This window comes from Hydra viridissima, unplaced genomic scaffold, assembly GCF_058129835.1.
Source record: "Hydra viridissima isolate aposymbiotic clone 2 unplaced genomic scaffold, HvirCarnegie_v1 scaffold_17, whole genome shotgun sequence".
Classification (NCBI taxonomy): Eukaryota; Metazoa; Cnidaria; class Hydrozoa; order Anthoathecata; family Hydridae; genus Hydra; species Hydra viridissima.
The window spans coordinates 3,263,792-3,268,778 of NW_028324316.1; the positions used below are offsets into that span (position 1 = coordinate 3,263,792).

The 4,987-nt window shown below is 28.4% G+C and overlaps 1 protein-coding gene across 1 annotated transcript in view; it reads right to left on the reverse strand.

Annotated features, from left to right (window-relative positions):
* Positions 1-4,189, reverse strand: part of LOC145183682 (phosphatidylinositol-3,5-bisphosphate 3-phosphatase MTMR2-like) — an 18,552-nt gene extending 14,363 nt beyond the window's left edge. Inside the window, exon 1 of the mRNA XM_090074541.1 lies at positions 4,134-4,189. The gene's annotated coding sequence lies outside the window, so the exon portion shown is untranslated. The remainder of the gene's footprint in view (positions 1-4,133) is intronic.
* Between the last annotated feature and the right edge of the window lie 798 nt (positions 4,190-4,987).

Consider the following 4,987-nt stretch of genomic DNA (forward strand, 5'->3'; position numbering starts at 1 on the left):
GCTCGCTGTTTAAAACCCAGGCTTCGAGTAAATCGCCGCTTTCTCTCGGATATGAGGTAAAACCCTTTAACTATCTTTACGCCTGTTATCTATATTCCATGAAATTTTATGTTAAGTTTGCTTTAGGTATAAATATGTTCGACTTCATTAAAATTTTTTTTTAAATCAAAATTAGCTGAAGTGCTCAAAACGCCGAGTGATATATAAATATGCATTTAAAAAATTTGTTTGTTTCTTGACACTTTGTCCACTTTAACTAATTTGCATTTAATGACGTGAGATAAACTTGTTAGTAAAAACCCGGGGTCAACCTTTAAAGCTGAAAAATGCGTAATTTACGCAAAAAAAAAAAACAGGATTTTTCTTACGCAAAGTAAATTTTTGTAAACTGCAATCTGTTTTTTTTGCGGAAATAACGTATTTTCAGCTTTATAGGATTTTCCCCCGGTTGCTGTCTGCAAGTTAAAAATTGGTGCAAATGTAAATAAAAAAACCTTACATAAGGCCTTTGTATTTCTATCAAAAGCCAAAATTCAACCATTAGGCAGCCACAGGCTATCGAATAATTTATTCAATAATAAACATATATATATAATTTATTCAATAATAAACATATATATATATATATATATATATATATATATATATATATATATATATATATATATATATATATATATATATATATATAAAATAAGAATAAGAAGCCTGTCAAGATATTTGGAACATTATCATTTTTAAAAAATTAGAAAACAAACATTTTTACTTTCTATTTGCGTTTTATTTGTTTATGTTTCATACCTTATTATCTTTGTCATCTGGCTCCGAAATCCGAATTTTTAATCCAAGGAAAAGTATTTAAGCTCATTTTTTAAATGTTTAAAAAATATCTGTAAATATTGACAAGAATTTCCTATTTTGTAAATACTTTAATTTTTAAAGATAAATTGATAAATCAGAAAAAATAGTAAATCTTAAATGTAATGATACTCTGTTTTGGGCAGATTTTTTTTCTTTAATTGTAGTTTAAACACCTTAAAATTATTGTTAAAATATATTTTGAGTAGAAAATATTTGAACCGAGTAGATAAATTTGATGAATGTTAGCAACTGTTTTTTCTTTTTATTATTCGAAAAAGTGAGTAAAATTTGAGGGCAAGTTATTGCAATATTTTAAACAAAACATATCCATATTTTTGTTTAGAAAGAATCTTTGACATTATATATGTCTTGAGTGAAAACACCTTTAGTCTTTAAAAATAATTCAAGTGTTTTTTTATCACATACACATCTGTAAAAATTAGGTTGCGTCACTGAACTAAAAGCTAAAAAAGTTTAATTATCACAATAAAAATAGGCTTTAAGGCGAGATTTTTTTAGAAATTATATATTTTAATGTAAACTTTTCATCATTACTAAAAAAAAGTGGGCCAAAAAACATTATATTAACTTATAGTAGTAGTTTAAATGCTGTTGCGTCACTGAGCCCATCAACGTGATAATTAGCGTTTTATAAAATTATTGTTTATTATTATTTAAAGTATAAAAAAAAAAATTTAATCTTCTCTGCCTAAATATTGATAAAAATAAATATTTCTAAAACACTGCTGTTAGTTGGAGTCTAGAAATAGTAGACACCATCGCTATTCAATATTAACTAGTATAGCAACTTTTTCATCGTTTGACTAGTCGATGCCAAGACATCAATTATTGCATCGTTATTAATTCTCGGAAGAACGTCTTTTTCACAAGACATCAGCATGATTGACTGTAAACTTGACTGGCTCATCAAATTTCTTAATCTGTTCAAAATATGTTTCAATTTCGAAAATGACCTTTCGCAAGCAACTTGTGATGAGGATTATGTCAGCACAACTTTTTAAGCCAGAAACAAATTTGAATACGCAAGACTATGCAAGTTAAACTTCTGGAGGACAAAATAACAACAAAAAATACATTTTTTGCAAGATTTGCATTTATTTCTGTGGCTGTCACTGTTTTCCACTTCTGGGATTGTAAAGACAGTTTCAGATTCTTCGGATTTACATTGTTACATGTTGTCCGAGGCACAGTGAGATACTTCCGTGTCAAATATCAAGTTATATTCATCTTCAAGAGTTATTTCGAAACTTTCCCATTTCCTTGCAAAGTCCGATAATTCCGTTTAAAGCTGATCTTTTGTTACACTAGCATCAAACTTTCTGAGCAACCCACTCAGATGCTGCAATCTGCTACTAGGCATTTTTTTCAAAATTTTTGCAAAATTTCTTGGATCTAAACAAGATAAATCAGCATATAGACTACCATGCTCTGAGAATCTCTATTTTAAACTTCTGATTACTTAATTCATTACCATGTTGTGAACATTGATACGAAATTTATCTTTTGCACTTTCAAGTAGTTGATTTGCTCTGATTCTTTTCTCTTTCAAACCAGTCTGAACTTTAATTTACATTTTATTTGGATAATATAATGTAGCCTAACTAAAAATATAATACAATTTTTATACCAACCGGCCCACCGGGAATCTCCCGGTATCCCGGCGGCCCAGTCCAAGCCTGAAGAAGCATTGTGAAATTTTGAATGTTTTTTATGAAAAATATTTACAACTGAAATTCGGCTAAATGTGTGAAGTACTCTTAAAGATTCATTGTCTGAATATGGAATGCTACGATCTAGTTAAAGTTTGTTCTAAGATATTTTAAACTGATCTATTTATAATTCAAAGTGTTAAGTTATAAACTTAAGTAAAGTCAGAATAAATGCAGTGCTGACCATTTGTCTTTAACATTCTTAATCTAGAGATACTTTAGCCATTTCAGGGGCTTATTTGGTGGAGGGATTGAGGAGATCCTGCTTACCCAAAAATATTATGTAAAACTTTTTATTTTTTATATATATATATTTTGCAATAATGTTTTCAAATGTAATTGTGCTGTATTTTATTGAAATAAAATTGTTTTTTATTAATTTTTAAAAACAAAAGTATTGTATCTAATTACTTTATCGCGACCCTTATTGGCTACTTTGACCCAGACCGTTTTCTCATAACGTATGGTCTTTTCTTTATTTCTTTAGATTTACATAACCAATAAATAGGAAAATTGGTACCAGTGGATTTTAAGGAGTGAGGAATCAAAAAACGATATTTAATGACTTCAAAAGTAAACTATAAATCTTGAATTTCTTTTTTTAGAGTACTTAAAACATATTTATTTAACTGAGCGAAAAAGTAAATTTAAAAAGTAAATGTAAGCAAAATCAAAGCATTTTGAAAATTGACACATATTCTACATATCGCGAGGTTAGAATTATTTTGTTCTATCTCCAAATTTAAATGTTGGGAGAAAGTTTTTGATTTTTTCTAAAAGTAAAAATTGTTTAAAGTTTTAGCTTTTATTTTTAAAGAAATAATAACTTATGCTTTAATCAATTTATGTTTAAGCAAATTATTTAGAAAAAAAATTATAAAATAAAGCGTATTTTAAAAGTTATTATTACTAACTAAAATTAATAACTCATTTTCTCCCAACTTTTAAAATTGGAGATAGAACAAAATAATTCTAACCTCGCGATATGTTGAAACAGCTTAATAAAAAACTTTAGCTACTTCTTTTGATAACAGTTTACAGAGCCTAATGCTTGACTTGGTTGACCATAATGCTTTAAGGTTTCAGAAGTTCTTTCTCTTAAAGAACTATATCTCGTAAGTATCAGTACCAAAGCCCCAAATTAAATGAACAATAGATCTGAGTCCTTAATTAACTCAGCTGAGCTTTGAAAAGACAAATTCATCTTAAATCTTGCGTATTGGTCATTTTTTGTCTTCAGGAAACAATGTTAGTTGCAGTTTTAATTTTTAAATCATGGTAATTAAAATTTTGAAATATTTAAGCAGAAATTAAGAATTGTGTCTCAAAAGAGAAAAGTATGCCAACATCCCTAAGTCAAGAGAAGCTGCTTATATCCGCGAGATAAGTTGACTCTAATCCCAATAGCTATTAGCGTACACACAAACTGGTCTAAGACAATATTGGCAAATAAAATAACGAAGAAGGAAGGCCTCATGTGATTGATGCGAAAAATTGCTTTATTGCGAAAAATTCCAAAGTAAATTGATAGTGCCTACTTACTTCTGTAGCTAACTTGCCCCGGTATCCTATCGAACACTTTCATTACTACTTTCACTAATTCAAATCACAATAAATATTCCCAGCAAACATTTAGTCTAAAAAAGACGTCTTAAATATATGTCTTTTAGACGTATTAGACATTTTTTATACATCTAAAAGACGTCTTTTTTAGACTGGATGTTTGTTGGGTTCTTTTTTTGCAATATTCGTCAAAGTTTAACGTTTTAGGTAATGTCTTCACAAAGAAAAACTAAAGAAATAAACTAATAAAAACAAAGTAGCTGCGTCATTTATCAAACTAATATGTGCAGAAAATAATATAAGTTGCAAAAGATATGTTTGTATGCTGCTTATCCTGTTCATAGCACACAAGTTTTGTTTGTTAAATACACAGAACAATACGTCATAAGCAAATTTAGGTTTCAATTAAATGCTATTTAGGGAGTAACCAATATTTGCAGTTCAAACATTGCTATAGCGATAGAAAGTAATAGAAAGTTGAGTGAAAGGTTGTAAGTGGTTAACCTGTTGTCTCTTATTATTTCGTTCTTCCTTTATTGAAATGTTTTCTCAACTATAAAATTTTAATGTAATTCTCCTTTAAATGTCACGCAATCTTGACATAATATAGAGCTCTCTAAAATCAAGCACGTTTTACACATTTTTCTCTGTTTCATAATATGGTTTTCAAACTTTTCGATTTTAAATCTACATGATCTAAACTTTCACAATCTATCAATCATTCCTGATGCAATTTTGTTTATCTTTCTATAGTTTTTGTGACGTCCGCTTCGGTATTTTTAATTCCACCTTTTAATTTCCCTAAATTAGGAAAAAAATCCCATGAGAAAGGC